Raw genomic sequence first — 19031 nt, forward strand, 5'->3', positions numbered from 1 at the left:
GTGGTGGTCTTGAAATTCTTGTCCTGTTTCCTGGGATTAAGAACTGTGTTGCAAAGGCTCTTACTGCCTCCCCAGTAGCTTTACACCAACTTTCGTTAAGTATTGCAAATGTTGAGCACACCCTTGAGTATCTTTTTGGGATATCGAACTAAGCATGAGAAGCTAGTTAACTTAGAGCTATGACATGATTCTTATGGTCGGCTTGCTCTAAGAAACGCCTAATGTAATGCTTTGTCTCTGTCAGCAGTAGCTAATACTGCAGTGATTTCCACCGAGTTTGAATTTTTTCCAATTACAAACCCCTGTAATGAGAGAGCCTTCCAGAACATGAGGAGGGCCTGGTGTGGGAATACTGCTGCTGCCGCTCGAGCCCTGAAGCGGCCCGACGTGCTGCGTCCCTGAGGCTCTTCCATTAGTACTTGTGTCCTCGTAGCCCTGAATATAGCAGGAGGGCACCCTGCTTTAGGAAGCCAAAGCTGGCAGAGCGTTAAGAGCTGGCCTAATCCCGAAGGCTTTGCTCTGCTGAACTAGCAGTGTCTGCTTGAAGCCTTTCGTCCTCCCTTCGGTGACCGCTCGCTGAAGCAAATGCAGAGGCCCTGCTGTTGGTGGATGTTGGGTTGGGGTGTTGCTGTGTGTTTCCATTTGTGGCTGATTTTCGAGGTTACAGGAGGGGTGTGCCACTCGTCAGATGGGTATGCTGAAGAGCCCTGCTTTCTGCCTTCTCCCTCACCGTTTACTTGGAGATGTTCTTTGACGTGGCTGGCTGCTTCCCTCCGGCCTGCCCCGGGGAGCGCAGGTCGTCAGAGCCAGCCTGGGAAGGATTAGGGAGCAGCCTGAGAGAGTTGCCCTCATTCTTGCCTTACAATCCCAAAATACCAGCTTAGGTATGTCTGCTTTTAGGTTTTTAACAGGAGTTTTAGCGACTAGAAATGCTTCCAGTTGCATCAGTTGCTTAAGTTGCCTCTGACCATGCCTGCTGCTGTACTCTGCCAGCCTCCGCTCTCTGGTTACATCTAAAGTCTCCAATTACATCTAACATCATCAGAAACCTCCTGGCAGGATGGGTGCACACTTTCCTTTTCGTGTTCCTCTACATCAGGTGGTGGCTGAGGGAAAAAAAAATAAACTGGAAGAAGTTTTTCCCTGATGAAACTCCATAGAGACACTGAAGCGATGGAGAGTGGGTTACACTGATGTCAGGGTGAGAGGTGTTCCTCGTTGAGGAGACGGGGAAGAGTTTTTCAGGTTTGCACTGAGTACAGGTCGTCCTTGTGATTACATCTAAGAGTAAAACTGTGGTGAGGAGGAGAAATGGTGGAGGAACAAGAGGAGCTGATGGTGGAGGCTGGAGTCAGCTGCCAGAGGAAGCCCTGAGGCGGCACAGCTGCTTGCTCCTGTCAGGAGCAGGCCGGAGGACCTGAGGTACGCCAGCAGGCTTGATGTTTTCTCTGTATGTCCCTTAGTGACGTACTTGAGAGCATGGTTTTCATGGCCTGTCCAACACAGCATTCTCCAAAATGTTAACTGAAAGGATTCGGGCAGGCCTGTGGTGATGGCTGCTGCCCTGCGTGCAGAAACCTTCCCCAAGCCACCTTCCAGAGCAGCCTTCTCACTGGCCTTGTGGGGTTTCTGCAGCCTCTGCCATCACTTTCTTGTGGATAATACATTTTACATTCTTGCTTTTCTTATCCAATGGAAATTTATGTTTTCATCTTGCCATTTTTCTATGCCTTTTTAGTTTTCATAGATTATATCTTTATATATATTTATATAAAACATTAGTATTTTTATATTTCAATATGGGTTGCCATTCAAAATGTAGTTTCCAGCATCATAAAGCTTCTAAATTAGTAAATTCATTAGGGCATCATGTGGTCTTAGATATGTTTATATATTAGCTAGTTTCCTGTGTCCATCTTCTCACCTCTGGCCCTTTCACAAACTCATGTCTTCAAAAAACCTTTGCAACACAGAAGTGAATTTTATTAGCCTTTTAAGAGGATGGGTAACTTTGTCCACAGTGACATTTAGTACAGTTGTCATTAAAAAAGCATTATGATATTTAACATGTCTGTTTGGCCTTAATGTTACTTGCAGCAGGTGCTATTTTTAAAAATCAGAGGAATATCAGAGGAAGATTTGGTATCAGATTTTAGAAATACTTTTGAAAAACAAACTTCATCGATTCTATAAATGCTTTATGAAAATTCATTGTAGGCTAAATTTTTAGTGAATTTTGATCTCTATCTATGAAGAAAGAAGATGGATATCTTTAACATGATTAGATTCAAATAGGGCATTTTGTATAAATATAGACTCAGTAGTGATCCAATGTGAATTATATTAAACTCAGTAGGAAACTGTCTATTAACCTTAACAAGAATAGAATTAAAATTCCAGAAACAGAAGCTGAATTCTGCATTAGGAGCCCTGTGCCAGGGGAGTATTAAAATATCATCCTGGTACTTTATGAATGAATTGGACAATTAGTAGTACCAATTAGCAGCGATGTCAGTTTGAAAGAACTACGTAGAGGAAGCAGAGCAATGAATACTCCTCGACGGTAAAGGAAGAGGCTTTCCAGAGCCCTCATGTTACGTGCCAGGTAGCGCAGCAACTTCCCTGCACTGTGTAAATTCCTTTTGAACTCTCTCAGCCTCGCCAGCGCCAGGCAGGATGCGTGCTGCAATGCCGTCACCGTAGCACTCCCTGGTCGGGCTCTTCTGGAGTATGACAACATCTGACACCTTGTAGGCCACTGTGTAGGTATTAAGGAATGAAATCTAATACGATGCGTATGATGACTTTGGTTATCGTTTTACTGGGAGATAAACATCCTCTAGCCACAAGGGGATAATAGAAGCAAGGAATTCGGGAAGTCAGAGTGTTACGGTCATGAAGTTGGGCGCATCAGAAAATGAGCAAAGAGTAAAACTCAACAGGTTAAAACCATTGCCGCCGCAGCTGCTGGTGGTGGAAGCTGCTCCCTGAACTTCCTGAAGGTGCTTCCTCTGTGAAAAGTATAATGATGAAAGGATGATGCAACAAATGCTTTTTTTTTTCAGTTATTTAAATGGTAGCTTTTCTAAGCATTTCCAGTTATCTCATGCCCAAGCAGTAACAGTGAAAAAAGCATTTATACGCAGTGTTCATACACTGGGGCAGGCTGCTGATTTCTTCCTACATGAACTAAGCATGTACAACCCAGTATTTCAAATGTTGGAGAAAATTGCTTTCCCTGCATACAGCGCTGGTTGCACTCTGAGTCTGGCCCAGAAGAAAACTTTTGGTGCTGGAAGCTGGGCATTGGTTTTTCTGCTGCTGGCTGCGGTGGCTGCTTGGAGAGAGTGAGAGCTGAAAATAATCAGAAGTTGCCAGTTATGGATAATTGCACCAAGAATTTTTAAATAAGAAACAGCACAGTTCAGAAGAGTTTGTGTTGTTTTCTTCTTGAGGGATTGATTTTAATCAATGGCATATCGTGTCTACAAGACGCTTTATTATGTGATGATAAAGTATCATGAAGCAAAAATGTAACCTGTGCTTACGACATTAAATTTCTTTCTTAGTGAGTTCAAGGATTTGGGCAAGAGATGCACTGTAAAGTCCGGGTATCCTTTTCTTCTGTTGCTTATGCTGTTGGTATATTTATTCACGTATTTTTTTGTTGCTTCAGGTGCTTATGCAGTGTTCTTATAGGAACTGAAAAGCTTCCAATCTTGGTGTCAACTTTGAAACAGCTTTGCTGAACAGTAGTGGAATTCTGCTCCTAAAAGCTGCCTGGAAGCACAAATATTCAGATCATTTTATATATAAATGAGAACGTAGGAAAGAACATATTCTGATGTGTCTTCCGCCATTATCTGTGGAAGATGACCCAGCTAAATACAGAAGCACGTGAGTAGGGGCAGCAGGAAAGGCAGGCTGTAGCCCGGTGCAGGGCTGCTTTGGTTGCCTTCAGGATAGCCTGCGTCTGCCCTGCGCCTTGCCTGTGTCAGGCATTGCAGAGCAACGTGCACTGCTGTGAGCAGAATGCCTCTAACGCTTGGCCTTGGCCTTTGTAAATACACTGTTAGGACTCTTTCTGCATGTCTTGTATGTTATGAAGTATAGGAGAGGTTAAAAAGTTGTAATCCAGGGCAGCTGACCCTGCTGTGAAATTCTTAGTTAGTTTCTAATTCTGATGTCAAGTGATGCACCAGACAAATCAAGCCACGTACAAATTATTTATTTTCACTTGTGGGAAAGAGGAAGGTAATGTGCGCTCTCACGGATAGTGGATAACACTGTTCCTATCAAAAGGAAAAGAACTTTCTCTTTTGACTTCATAAAAAATATGTATGATTGTCATGGAGCTTTCTGCCAGTGGATGCCATCTGAATTTGCAGTTGGTTCGTCATGGGGCCCTGGGGTGGGAAGAGGATTCTGTTTCTCTCTTCTCTAGTTGTTATTTTACTAAATGTGTTCACTTCCCAGATGCTTATGTTTTGTATATTAAGGCTTCATGTTAGCCGTGCAGATCAAGAAAAAAGTGGATTAACATTGTCCTCATCAGAATGACTCTGGTACTGTTCTGAGAGCTGGCGGCTGCTACCTGGGGAAATGTCACTGTATTTCACATAGAGACCGCTACGGAAAGACATTCAGTTACTTGTTAGTTTATGGTAGTAATGATTATGCAAAGTTTTTGATTAATTATTATTTTTATTTTTTTTTAGTATTTCTAACAGCTATTCTTAGATGAAAAGGAGGAAAAGGCAAATTGGTGTTACGCAGAACTAAAATTATTTGGTTCTCATCTCAGTTCTCATCAGTTTCACAGTTATCTCTATATTAAATTAAAGATCAGTGAAGGAGAAAAGTAGATTGCATTTCCATTGTGAGCTAGAAAATAGAATTGCGTGTACAACAGGTATGCAAAGTAGCTAATGGAAACGAATCACAAGTTTTGAAAACGCTGTGTAAGATGAATGAAAATAATTTTTAAATTATTCATTTCATTCTCAGATGTTGTCACAAAACCAAAATAAATTGGAATGCATGATTATTTGAGAGAACCTCTGGTTTTCATACCTTTCACGCCCAAAGCTCGAGCATTAACTTCATCAAAATATCAAGAACACGGAAGCAGAAAACATATTACTGTTTAATGTACAAAATGCGGGCAAATGCTTGCCATAGCAACCAGCAGTTAGGTAAGATGAGTGCTATGGCACATGGGCCTGCACTCCGCTTACCTCTTTATTACCCAAGGTTGTACATTGGAGTGATTTTCCTCATAGTTGGAAACTGATCTATTTGTCAATTTGATTGTTTTCGTTCAGTTTTTAAATTGCCAGGTGAAGATTGCATGTATGCTGTTTCTGAATAGTAGTGTGCACCTTTCCTGTCAAAACCAAGGCTTTTCATAGAATAAGTCTTTTCGTATTTGTAAGATATATTATTAGTGCTTGTCACTTCCTTTATGAAGGTATCAGATTTGTAGGATTTATAGGATTGAGACTATTGACTAAATTGATGTCTCTGATTTTCCCCTCTTGCAAATTAAAAATCCATTTCTTCTTCTTTCCTGTAAATGGAAGCAAAAAAAAAACTCGATAGTATCCCTTTTTACATCTTCCCTGTTCAAAGCTGCATCCACGCAAACGACACCATTCCCAACCTGTGAAAAATGTTGGTATGTTAGCCTTCTAGCTATGTATCACATACGTAAAACAAATATGTTGGTATGTTAGCCTTATAGCTATGTATCACAGAAGTAAAACAGACGTGTTAGTATGTTAGCCTTACAGCTTTAGCTAATTTTTAAATTAGCTTCGCTAAAAGATCTGCCTTTTCTTGTACGGCTTGTAGCTTTCGTGTTTTGCGGTTAGCATGTTGCGGTGTTGGGCGCTTAACATGCGTTCTTGACATTACATTAACGTGGCCAGCTTGCTCTGGTACAAAAGAGCAGTACGCTTGTAAAAGGCCATGTGCTCGTGCAGAGGTTGTCTTGGAAGGTAGGAGACTTGTTTCTTGCTCTCTTAGGTCATCTGTTTTACGTTCTAATTTCATTTTCTCCAGCTACCATGTCTAGGAAATATTTGGATAATGTACGTGAACGCTAGTCAGTAATGAAACACGATTATCCATTTCCAACAGCTTTAGGATGACTTCTATCAGGTACTCAGAACACATTTTTAGACATACTTACCTACTCTTTGGTATTAGAACAGTTAGACTTTAGAATTGGGATCATATATTTTGCATATGCAGACAGCTAACTATTCCTCTTACTTCAACGATGAAATAATATACCAGAGCCCTACTGTGAAACCCAGGGAAGGAGAAGACATTTTCAGTAGCGCAGTATTTTAAAGTAAAATGACTTAGGAAATGTATCGGATTTCCCGCGCCACCCGGGCTATCCGTCCCTGCGTGCTGCTCCTTCCTCTGCAGCCAGCACCAGCGTGCCTCCAGCCCCGGAGATTAGGGCACCGATCTAGGTTAAGACTAATCCGGCAGAAATACACAAATCGGCTCCCTTATCTGATTCTCTGGAGCATCGGTAGCGGGCGAAGAGAGGGAGCAGGAACTGCAGCAGGAGGAGCCACTTAGTGGAGGCTGGGCTGTGCCCTCCAACGGGTAAGGAGCTACCCGCTGGGGATTTCCTGCTCCGCAGCGTTCCAGAAAATGAAGAAAATGGGAAAAAAGCCAGTGTCCGATGAGTTCTTAGCATCCCACCGTGGTGCTGACAGAGCCCAAATGTAAGCCAGATCTTCCGGGATGGATGGATGGAGCTTCCGGATCTGCGCTGGGGAAACCTGAAGATGCTGTGACCCATCTTGTTTGTCCAAACACAGTCACGCAGAGATAGTGTCCCCACCTCTTTATATTGGTTTTAAGAATAAAGTTGAGTACAAGGCCCTGGTTAGGTGGAGCTTGTGACTTTCAGTCACGCATTCGTGTCACAGAATTTGCTGTGGCTGTGTTTGTTTTAGGAAAAAAAAGAAGCAGTAAAATGCCTGCAAATCTAAAATCTATGTTCCATTGTATCCAAGCTACCCCATTTTTTTAATGTTAATCTATATACGTGTGAGCATGTGCGTGCATATATATGTATATAAATTAGATGTTAATTACAAACACTGGATGTCTTTTTAACCGTTTTAGTTTTTTGAAGTTTTGGAGGTAGATCTTCTCAAGAACCTCTAATACTAAGTCCATTTATCCATTCTGCAATATATAGACACTGTTTCTTTAGCTTTAGAGTCTGTGGAAGTGTAACGCAATGGAGGATAGAGCCACTCCGCCCTACCCTTGGACACCAGTGTATTCCTGTGGTTTTGCATTTTATGGTCAGTGAAGAAAGAGAGGTCCTCCCAGAGGGCAGTTGAGAATGTAGGTATATTTCAGACTAGATTAGATTCATATATTTTGAATCAGATTTCAGACTCTACCTTTCTTCACTGACTACTGAGGGAGCCTATGTAAACTAACTCATTCTGTTCAGTGTTTGCTTTTGTGACTGTCCCCATGGTTTTTGTGTGGTGAAGCAGTCTGTTAGAGAAGCCATGCAGTCTGTATTAAGTACAGGTATTGATACTTTGTCTTTCTGCAAGTCTTGTTTTACTAAAACATGTTTTATTTTATTGCAGGAAGAAGAGACTTAATCACAGCATAACGGGCAGAGAAACATAAAAGCTTGAAGAAACAATACTTCACTAATTCTTTCCAAAAGTCAAGACCCACCAAAATCTGCTGGATTCCTACACCAGTCTTCCGGATTTGAGGTACGTGGATTCCCTCGTTCCCACTGTTTCTCTTCCCATGACATATGCATGGGTAGCAAACAGTGATTTGAAATTTTAGAATTGTTAGAATTTTCCTCTGAAGAAACGTGTTTACGTTGTACTCGTGTACTGCACACTTGCATCTTTATTTCATTTCTTCGGCGTGACAGAAAGAAATGCTGGGCTTCCAGTAGGCTGAAGGTGTAAGCAGCATGGTTTATCTGGTGGTGTCGGTGTTGACACCCAGTGCCGCTGCTACCAATTAATGATGTCATGTTCATTTTTGGTGTTACAGAGGATACCCAATTACTAAATAGCATTACTTGTGATTTGACCGCTTAACAAAATAAACTCAGGAATTACAGACAGTAAAGTCAGACAGTATCAGATGGGATGCTTGTAACCAAGTTTCTAAGCTTTTGTCAGATTTTTCCAGCATGGAGTCATGACTGGTTTGGGATATACTCTTTTGGAGGAACGTTTCTCAGTTGTACCACAGGGTAAATGGAAAGAAGACATGAGAGTATGAGAGAGCCAATAAACAAGCTGACTGCTTTGGAAGACATAGAGTTAAAACATACCTTTAAAAAATGAAAGCAGACTGGCGGAGTGCCATTCTTTTTCTCTACACATTCCTGACAGCACACAATTGAAAAGTTCCTGAGTTTGTTTCTTTTACTGGAAGATCATTTTTTTGGCATTTTTCATTTCGCTTCATGAAAAGTAGAGTGTCTTTAATTTTAGATACATCAAATACCATAGTTGTAAGAATATTGTATGTATCTTAAGAGATTAGATGGGGACAGGATTTTTTTTAATCTGTTATCACAGACTTGTTATGTAAATAGAAAGCTCAGAAGCAAACGAGAAAGCACATTCACTGAAAAAACAGATGGCTTTTCCCCAGCAATACGTCCACCATTAGATTCCTGCAACTTGGTGAGAACTCACTGGAAAATTTATTGTTACGGATATGCATGCAATAGAAAAAATAAACATATTGCAGTCACTGTGAAAGTCCTATACTTATCTCTGAATGATAAAAATAAACTGGTCTCTTCATGCATGGTGCAGTGCTGACTATTTAATAAGGGCTAGGACGGTCTGTGACAATCACTGTCTTAACATTAAATAGCAGATTTCCAGAACTGTAAGTGCTTTCTTCAATGTCAAGTGCCCATTTTTTAACAGAATAAAAAAAATTCAATCCCTTACAATTTTTGCAAATAATTGTTTTAATTCTTTATCATGAAACCTGATTTCTCCTAGTAGGCAAAGAAGGATTAAGAGGCTGGATAAAAAGAGAGGGAGAGCAAGACTTTCAGGAGGGAAAAAGCAATATAGAGCCTATTGAATTAGCCACAAAAATTCTCTTGACTCACCACATAAGACCCTTTTGAGGGTCGTATAAGACACTGGCAATGCGCGCTGAGTATTTGTAAAACTGTTCACTGTAGCTAGTCGGCTATGTCTTTGATGCTATTATTTTGATGCAAGTAGGTTTGTAAATGAAATAGGTATACTAGAGGTAATCTTTTACCAGCAGAAACTTGAGTTACTTCTTTGCTTACACGTTTCCATTTCCATGTGTTCAGTACAGACAATTCTTATAATTAATGTATTGTTACTATTTTATTTAGATACTGTAAGTTAAAAAACAGGTAATTTATTTGAATTCATTTTAGTAACTCTTTTCTGTCGACTTTGTGAGGTCTCTTTTAGAAGCTTCTTTTACTGATGCTACTTAAATCTCCATTACTGTCCACGTGACCTGGTTATTTTAAGCCCTGGTATGACATAGGTTTCATTGTTGGGCTATTTCATCCATCTATTGGAATGGTTTCCAGTAAATTAGTTTTACATTGTTTGCTGTGATTATGCTCAAGGAAGGCCTTTACAACAACATCTCATATCAATACCTTTCAATGTGTTTAAACATTATAGTTTTACTACGGATATAATAATCTTCGGATAAAATATATTTCTGTGCAAATTCTTTAATGCAAAGTTTTACCATTTTTCTATTTGTTTTGATCCTGTAAGAGCTAGTTATGTTACGAAGCCATGAATTCTTCAAGCATTCATCCATAATTTTATGAATAACAAGAAATGGTGCTGGTTTGTTTTCTTCAAATATTCCATGCAGCTTTCATACAGAGGAAATTACGTACAGAGGAAGCAAGTTAAACTTGGTCATTTCTAAAATTAGAGAAGAAATTACATTTAAATTGTGCCATTTATATGTCAGATTTCGAGATTTAGAATTTGTGAGTAATTTAGAAAACATTGGCGCTCAGTTTCTTGATAAGCTCACAGTAGCAGCTCGGGCCCATTGCTGAGAGCCCCACAACGTAAGTCCCGGAGGCTTCAGAGGAGAAAGCTCAGTGCCTTCCCTGCTTCGTGAGATTTGTGTCTGTCCCCCAACATCCTCCTCCTTTTGTGCGACGTCTGACTTTGAGTCTCCTTCACTGCAGCTCTCCCCATTGACTGCCCCAATTCCTCACCCACTAAGATGCAGTAGCTTTTTCCAGTCACATACACTACATATTTAGATCCGTACGATTCCTTGCCTTTATAAAGTCACGTTGTTCTGCTTTGTTTGTTTTAAGCCCTTTTAATGACGGGGAAGAGGCTTTATTTTACTAATAGCAACAACGTTAATTTTGTTATTATGTTTTATTATTTATCTTTCATCATTTTAATAACAGATATGGAGCGGATAATCTGGAAACAAGTAACTGCTGTCATTTTTTTGCCAGTTTTCTTTATCTTTAGACTTTGTAGAAACAGAAGATGGAGACGAAAGCCTGCTTTGTTCCAAATTGTTCAAAGATAACTTTTTATCTGGTTCCTGGTGCTCAGGGACTGGACTGCAGATGTTAGCCTCATAGCCACTACTGGTGTACCTTGTTAGCATTCTAGATAAATAGAAACATTCGGTGTTAAGAACATTTAAACCCTGTAATGTTTGGACGCATTAACTAGATGGTGCTTAAATATCAAAGGTGTCTGGGGCCCCCATCATTAAGAAATGTGAACAGTAAGAACTTGATGCAACATATATTTACAAGTTTATAGGGACGTCATTTCAAAATGATATGCGTTACAGAAGAACTATAGGAAGTTGATCATTTTCCTTCTAACTAGTTTGCATATGAAAAACTAAAACTGGTCCCTGAAACGCTCTACTGGGTTGGTAAATGCAATGTTGGGGGGGGGGGACAAAACTATTTTCACAAAATGTTTTGCCCTGACTTTGCCCCTTAATTAGGTGCTCATGAGATGATAACTCAATTAAATTATGTCTACTAATAAAGTCCATAAAAGCTAAAGACCAGGTCATCACCAAGACAGCAAAAAAAAAAAAAATTGCCTATAATCTTTAAGCTATTTTAAGAATCATAGTAAATACTGTATGTGGTATTTGCTGCCAGTGTTCTTTCTGTGACCTACCTGCTTATATCCAGCCTGTGGCTTATCTGAAACTTCTGTTGCACACTTTGTATGAATGTTTTTTCTGTTAGGGGAAAAGTTTTTTTGCAAGACCATTACTTTGATGACAAATGTTTTTAAAAGATTCCAAGTAAGTGATTTGTAAATCAGAACAAATTCTTTAGGCCTTCTGTAGGATTCACAAATCATTGATTGGCCATGTTGCATCCATTAGCATGGAAGATTTTTTCGAAAGATGTAAATGCTTTGACACACAAAATCCCCTACAATTCTGAATTTGTTAAAAGTGTATTTCTGGTCTGTAACAATGCTCTTACTTAGTCCTTGGTGTTTCAGGTATAACGCTTTAAGGGCCAACATTAACTCTTTTGGTTATATCTTTAACCTAACGAGCTCCAATCCATTTCACCTCTAAAAGAAGTAATTAATTGACTTAAAGTCCTGCAAAGATTGTTAGCTCCTTTCAGTGTCAGAGAAATTGAAGCTGTCATGCTCAGAGCCTAACCAACTGTGTGCAAGTGGGGGACTGCAGGTACTTTTTGGTGTTGTTTCTGGAGGAAATGGCTCAACAGCAGCCCAGTGCTTTTATTTGTAAGAGGCAGGTGTTACTGTAATCATCCAGGTTCTCTTACAGTTTACCAGAATCCATGTACTGGTGCAGTAGCTCATAAACAACAGTGGTAGATACTTTTACATAGCTAGGGCCATTTAGAGCAATTTTAATTTTAAGAGAATCACTGCATTTTCTATTTTTAGGTATATGCATGCATGTATATATATATTTATTTTTTTCTCATGCAGTATTAGCTGCAGTATTGTAACTCTCTATAACCTAGAAGTAGGGATTTCTTGCCCTACTTGTTGAAGGTTTTTAGCATGCATCAGGACAAGTACAGTTGTCTGAAGACATGACCTTCTTCAGATGATACAGTTTCATACTAGTTCTGTCATTATAAAAATCCATATACTCATTTTTATAGATATCTACCAATTCTTGTGGACAGTGAACCATCATAATTTGGTAAAAGGTATCTTTTTATATCAGTTCCAGTCAGAGCCATCCTAGTGTTCTTTAAAAGCAAGTATTATCTCGATTTTTGCTACAAAGTAATTGGATAAAGTCATAGAAAGCAGTCAAGAGAAGTGAAATAAAAACATTTGCTTCATTCTTTAATTTACATAAATTTACTGTTTCAACAGATATAACGTGGGGTGCAGGAGTTCCTCAGCTGAGGGGTGTACTATGACAAGGAGCCAGCCTCAATGGACATTGCCCGTTATCGAGAATTAAACAGGAGAGTATCTAAAGCAAAGCTGAAAGTGCATCGAGAATTGCCAGAAGCCTAAATATCCCCAAAGTAACTAGAAGCAAGACCATGAGGAGTAATGTAGGTAAGTACTCCAAAGTAAATCAGGGCATTTCTTAAACCGTGAAACTTTTGGTTTTATTTTGATAGTTTTATGCTGTGGTAGTAAAGATTGTCACAAAATGTATTTCAAGTAATATAACACAAAAGATTTGAGCCAATGGTAACAAAAATAAAAAATAAAAAAGAGAAGAACAATAGATGTCTTTGACATTGAATGGTGCTGAAGTAGAAAAGTAAACAAGTTAGCAATTCATATCTTTATATGAGATAGTGCGCCTATACGTGGACCTTTGTGATAACAGAACAAAGAAGAAAAAGGCATTCTTGACCTAGATTTAACAGATTTTATTGAAACAGTGTACGAAGTACGGTATTTTAATGGTAAGAAAATCATCGCTTTGTGGCAGCGTGATGCATGTGGACTACTAGTCATAATTGGTGGTAATATATTTTGACATAATTAAACAATTGAATTCCATTTATTTGTATCGGAAAATATTCAGCACCATTCTTGACCTAGATTATATTGTAGTAGCAGAGTGTAGCTGCCTTGCCCTGAGATGAAGCCCGAACTTTACAGTTAAATGTAAAATGAAATGTGTTTGTTCTTATACATTTTCATAATCAAAATATAAGGTTATACCATGTCAACAACCAGCAGATGGAGAAAAAGAACGTCCTAGGAAGCTCAAAGAACACACTAGGAAACTGAGCTATAAATAACAGGCTAATTCCATAGCTTTAAGATTTCTCCAAAGCTTTTTTAAATCCCTCCAGAAAAGACTGAAGAGATCCCTAATCTGAAGTGCCCCACTTGAAGAAATATATATGTTTTTCTTTTAAAATAAATTTCTGTTAATGTACAAGAGATTGTTTGGACATTTTAAAGAGTCAGGGTAGTGTCTGTACTATACCCATTGCTTCAAAATAAGATTTTTAAACATATGGCTGCATTTTCATTCTTATCAGTGATTTCTTCTTCAGAGAAAATACAGAATTCTGTCTGATCGTCTCTGAACTGATAAGTGCAGTATTCACACAGAATACTTGATGTTCACAACTCATTTTGAATCTCTATTTGTTTTAGAGAGCTGTCCTGTTCAGTAGAAGAATCTAACAGAAGAGCAATCTTCTTAGGTCGGATTTTGTGAAAATTTGGAAGACCTGTTGATATTTTTTTCCTTTTGTTTTTCTTTCCTTAAATTGTACCTATGGAATATAACATTGTGGCTATATTCAGAAATATTTGTTTTTCTGGCTTATAGACTTAATACTATACATTCTTGAAAGCAGACTTTGAGATTTCGTGGAATATTTCCTAGGACACGTGGCTAGGTACTGACCTCCAACTAGACTTCATGCCACCGAGGTCATCCGATCCAGCCCTGCTCAGAGCAGGGCCAACTTCAGAAGGGTTCCCCCGAGCTTTGTCAACTTGAGATTTGCACATCTCCAAGTTTGAGTTGAGTTTGAGTTGAAGGCTGCAATAAAGTCTTCCCTTCACCATCTCTTCTTGACCACCTCCTTCCATAATGACTCCTTCACTCCTTAAAAATGTCTTTTACTTTCTGCACTAATGTTTTGCTTCAAAAAAGGCTTTCAAGATAATACTTTTTTTTAAAAAAAAAACTTCCAAATTTCTCTTGTATGTTCCCTCAACAAGAGAAAGATGATTGGAGAGCTTGGAAAAAAATAAAGATCACAAATAGTCATTCCTAAAATGCTGGGAATTTTTACAAACAGGAGTCATGCATGAGGCTCTGCAAGTCTTCACTGTTAGTGAAACATTAGAATATATTTTGCAGTACTCAACGCGACACTTTAAAGAAAATTTTTATTAGTTAGAAGAAGGCAAAGCAGAGCAACAAACTAGTGGCAAATCTAGAAAGCAGGACTGATAAAGAGAAGCAGAAAAAATTAGGTTTGTTTGTTTGTTGCAGGAAGAAGAGAAAAAGAACCCTGTAGGATGGACATAAGGCTTTAAAAAAATGAGAGTTCTATAAAAGCAATGGTAGCAGTTGCTCTGTAGATTTAAAAAATAAAAACTAAAACTAAAAATTGCACCAAGGCTTTATTTAGAATAGGCATAAAGATAAAACAGCCCAACTTTACCTCATACCTGACTGCAAGTATGGATGAAAAACTGAGATACTTTGCCTCTATCTGCCATGAAATATATGACTGGAATTTTTTTTAAATGCCTATAGAAGCAGCTTTCAGAGCTGATTTTGGGAAGTGTGAGCTTCCTTCACTGCCAGTGGGCTGACCAAGTTTGCTCACCAAGATCCTGCTTCAGATCCTCAGTTTGTGCAGTTCTGTTGACTTAATTGTGGAATGAGATTTGTTTTATTTTCCTGAGAACTTTTTCTGTTGCTGATAATCTGCTTCAAGATACACAGTTTAAGGTATATGGTATTCACAGTCTTTACTTACTGCACTTTTAAGAAAAAAAAGTTTTTTTTTTTTCGATAAAATGCTTTGAAAATTCCATATTTAAAATGGACTGAAATTGAGGTTCAGCAACCCTTCGAAGTTTGCCGTTCATTTCCTTGAATTCAGGCTGCCACTGAGATGGTATGCCCAAGTGTCACATAAAAAATAAATACATTTTTTTAAAATGAAGGAGGCTATCTGTAGCTTGAAATTCACGTTTCTTAGATTTTTCTGCCAAGAGTTCTTGGCTTTTGTTCGCGGTGCTGATGGCTTTGTTTGTTTATAGATGGGTTGGGTTTATTTGTGTGACAGAATATATTTATGTTACCAAATGAAATTCTTTTAATCAAGGTCTAAACATGTTGTAATTAAGAGCTGACTAAAGAATTCTTTGCCTACATGCTTTCCAGTAGCTCACTTTCTGGAGGATGATGCCAGAATATGTTAAATATCTGTGTTATGTACCTGCCTTCTGCGTTTCCACAGACTTTCAACGTTTTTCAAGCTTATTCAGAGGATAAAGGCCTGTTTGAGTTCTAACTTGGGTTCTGACACAACACATTGTCATCTGTTCGGGATGAAGTAGTGCACTTTCTGGATTCTCATCTTTAATGGAGATTTGCTCTTAAACTCCTGGGTGTAATGCATCCTTACGGGGACACGTGGTTTTGAATTCTGGCTGCCTGGGGTCCTTCACCCTCCTTTTTGTTTGCTCTGCTTTGATGAGCTGGCGCAGTGCTCTTGTCAAGCCTGAATGTGATTCACCCTTTTGTTTAGTTCCTTCTGAAGAGACTGAAACCTTTTTTTTGTGTGTAGCTTAGGGTTTGTGCAGTTTATTGTACGTGTAGTAAAATCTGGTTTTGCAGTGCACCAAGTGAGCTCTGGATAGCTGGCAGAGCAGAGCATCGTTGCCTTGTGTCTTGCTCTGCCTTAAACCTCATGATACTGGGAAGAGACGCAATACCCGTGTTTTGTAGTGTTTAACTGTTTGGGACTGGTGAGTAATCGTGCTCCCAGGAAGCCTTTGAGGTTCTGTTCAGTACCTAAACCACTCACTACGGTTTTGTGGAGGGGGAAAGAGGGTGCTTAAGGGTAAGGAAAAACCTTTTATGTGAAGTATGATCGACAGCGTAATATCCTTTTGTAGAGGCACAGCATATTGGCTTTTGTTGATACAAGTCCACGTAGCCAAAGGTTTTGCCTTTCCAAGACTTTGTTAACACTGGAGAGAACCGTTCAGCAGTAGGAAAAGAATTTGCTTTTGGAAGCCCAAAACTCTGTTGTGCAGAGAGGTTCTTTAGACACTCACTGACAATGCCCAGACTTCTGTCGTAGGTTACAGCCTGGTAACCTAGAAGCTGCACGTTCCCCATCTCGGTGTCCTGAGTTACTCATACTTTTTTCCAAAATTGTGCTTCTGCAAACACGTGCAGAGAATTTCTTTTCAAGTATCTAAAATCTAGATTTTAGCGTAGTTTGGATGGCAAAACGTTTCCAAGGAAAGTTTCACGACACTTGTACTGAAGTAGAGAAATAGAATGCTTTTTATTATCATAAAAACATGTTTCATTTTCCAGGAGCCAGACTGGTCCTCACAGTTAATGGGATAATGCAATTTATCCTTATTAAGGTGTCAGTGTGAAAAAGTCTCATAATTGTTATGTAAAATTTCAACCAAAAAATATACAGACATTAAGATTTAGATACTTGGCTCATTTTAGTAGGCTAAATATACCTTGCCATTCTTAAATGTAAATCTCTTGAGTGTAGGGGATGGTAAGCCTATGAGTCAGAATCCCTAATAGAGCAGCCTGGAGAGGATAGACACAGATACGTGGTGTTCTCATCTCTCCCTGGGACAGCAAGACGGGAGAGAGGTTTTTGAGTCACAAAACACAAAACGCTATTGGAAACTCATGGCATGTGTACGCTGTTGCTGGAATACAAAGTGAACTTTAATAGAGTGCTTTATGGAAGAAGAAAAGAAGTTGTACATTAATATTTTCTTAAACATTAGTTTATCTTTTCTGTGCTTGTGATGTTTTTTTTGGAAATGAACTGTGCGCAAAATGCGAAGCGCAAACAGGTATTCATTTCAGAATTTCAAAGAAACCTCTCCAATTAGATGTTTATAAATTTGAAGGAATGATTAAGAATCATTTAATACTGAACTCTTAGCATCACAGGAGGACCATATTGCTTATCTTCACTTTCAACTGATTCTTTGTTTTTCAGCTTGGAGTGAACAAGATGATAATATCCACCTTAAATCTAATGCTTAATGAGGAAAAAGGTCAGGCTTGCTTTTTTGTTTTTTTTAAATCCTGTATCTTACTGTTTATTAGCATATTAAAAAGTACTTCAAATTTGTATTAATTCATATTTATTAGATAACAAACCAAATACAAGGTTTTAATATTAGGGTGAGAAAGTGTATTTTTAAATTGAGTGGTGTAGTCATGAAACAGTTGACTCAGACTAGCGTATGTAGAAAAAGAAGCTATATAAGGAAAGGTCATGTATACAAATCTTCATAGAGATTCACTTAAAAATTATTAAGCTTATAATTAATGCACCTCTTGTATATCAATAAAGAAATATTTGTCACAATTTTCATGGGGCGAAAGCATTTAAAAGGATTAAAATCACCCACTATTTTTTTCTGTAAATATCCTTAAACTTCTGAGTGCTCTTTTAGAAAACAGAGGAAGTCTTTTAATACTGTCTATCTCATAAATAAAACAGTGGGGCCAAATTCTCCAAATCCTTACACATTCAATTAGTATATCATTGAAAGACAGTGAGTAATAATCCACTAATGCTAGAAGGAGATTCATATATCAAATCGTACAGGTTTGTAGCACACCAGATTTCAGAGAGGCAGCCGAAGCTTTCAAGCGCTATTATGTTTATGCCAGATAATGCTGTAGTTTGCATTAAGGTGTCAGAATAGCTGATTTTTATGCTATCATATTTTTTTAATATCTTAAGAGTATTTTCATGAGGGAAATTGCTGAGTAGAAATACATACTTCAGTAAACAATTTTAAAAATGGCATTTGGAGAAAAATTCCATGTGTCTAAAAATAGTGCAGTCATCTGACTTACTACTTGGAAACAAAAGCATAATTTACAGGTTTAATTTGCAATCCTACTATGTTCTGACATTCTCTTGCAAGAAACTTGGTCTGAATTATTCAGATGATTTAAATATTGCTGTGTCCTGAACTTCAAGTGTCTAATACAAAGCAAGTTTATCTAGTTTATTGAAACCACTGCATTTAAGATACGGGAGTATAATTTTCTTTTTTACCATTTATTGCTGTATTTTTGATGTCACATTGCACAGTTAATGGAGTTTGGGGCTAATCTAGATAATTATTGTGCCAGCAGCTCAAAGCCTTTCGCCATATTTTCAGCAATCATATTTTTTACCTTTTTTTTGACTGTAAATCTAAAAACAAATTGAATTTTGATGTTCAGGATTTGAAATGTTTATTTTTAAACAGATATATTTTTAATTAACTTTTTTTATAGATGCCTATTTTCCTAGTAAGCAGTAAATACATAACATATGTCTATCTAGTTGACGTCTATCAACTAGAACTGAATTTACATTTATTACCTACTTACTTTCTGATTTTATTTTAAATAGCCTAAGAATGTTCTGTATCAGATGTTCCTAAAATTCATGTAATCTTCATTATAAAAACTGTTATAAAAATATATTTAGTAACTTCAGATTATTTTGAATCCTGAAACATGGAGATTGAAAGAACAAGTTTGTTCTTTGTTGTTCATGTTCTCAGATCTCCTTTTGAAGTGATTTTAACTTTGGACAGAAACTTTAAATATTCGTAGCTCTATCATTTGATGATAATCAATGTGCTGCCATTAAAGCTTTGAGTTTGTTAGTTTTAAATTCCATATTGTTTTGTATGACAAATGAAAATGTCTGCTGTAGTAATTTTCTAATGAATGTGCGCTATGTTAGTGAGAGAGAT

At 38.1% G+C, this 19031-nt stretch overlaps 1 protein-coding gene across 12 annotated transcripts in view; it reads left to right on the plus strand.

Annotated features, from left to right (window-relative positions):
- MBD5 (methyl-CpG binding domain protein 5) overlaps positions 1-19031 on the plus strand; it is a 134683-nt gene that overhangs the window by 65500 nt on the left and 50152 nt on the right. For 10 of the 12 annotated variants that reach the window (XM_080599203.1, XM_080599205.1, XM_080599214.1 and 7 more), the window contains 2 exons: positions 7638-7772; positions 12426-12617. The gene's annotated coding sequence lies outside the window, so the exon portion shown is untranslated. Of the gene's footprint in view, positions 1-7637; positions 7773-12425; positions 12618-17263; positions 17322-19031 lie in introns of all 12 variants that reach the window. The other 2 variants (XM_080599210.1, XM_080599212.1) reach the window with 1 other exon arrangement.

Source organism: Anser brachyrhynchus (assembly GCF_964034855.1).
Source record: "Anser brachyrhynchus genome assembly, chromosome: 7".
In the NCBI taxonomy this organism is placed as follows: domain Eukaryota; kingdom Metazoa; phylum Chordata; class Aves; order Anseriformes; family Anatidae; genus Anser; species Anser brachyrhynchus.